The 490-nt window shown below is 36.7% G+C and overlaps 1 protein-coding gene across 1 annotated transcript in view; it reads left to right on the forward strand.

Annotated features, from left to right (window-relative positions):
• LOC111645591 (C-type lectin domain family 4 member E-like) overlaps positions 1–490 on the forward strand; it is a 4,756-nt gene that overhangs the window by 761 nt on the left and 3,505 nt on the right. The window lies entirely within an intron of this gene.

Below are 490 nucleotides of genomic sequence, written 5' to 3' on the forward strand. Positions count from 1 at the left end.
AAATTGATTAATTAAAATATTAATAAATGGATAAAGATAAAGTGTGTGTGTGTGTGTGTGTGTGTTCCTGCAGGTCACATGAACATCAGGGGTCTCAAACTCGAGTATCAAAAAAAAGCAGAAATATTTCTGAAAACGTGGTTTATTTTCAAATATTGTTTGATAATAATACAAAACTATTAAATTAACAGTGAGTGCAAATGTTTTTGGCCTCATTCTTAAATTACTAATCAGAGCCGTTCATGAACTAACTGGCAGCACTTGTGTTCACACTGTCTTCATGTTGAATCACACAAAAACAACTCTAGCTTTGTCGGCACATTTTAACAGTTCGTGCAATCTCAGTGAAAATGCAGTGAAACTTGGAGCTTTGTCCCGTAACTGTTCATAGATTTTACCTGACAGTCTGTTAATCGGCTCTGCCACAGTGTGTGTCGACAGGGAACGGTTGTTAAACAGGCTTTTCTTTTGGGGGACACAGAATATCAGC

Source organism: Seriola lalandi, unplaced genomic scaffold (assembly GCF_002814215.2).
Source record: "Seriola lalandi dorsalis isolate HSWRI2012SDOR001 ecotype SW California unplaced genomic scaffold, Sedor1 jcf7180002054954, whole genome shotgun sequence".
Classification (NCBI taxonomy): Eukaryota; Metazoa; Chordata; class Actinopteri; order Carangiformes; family Carangidae; genus Seriola; species Seriola lalandi.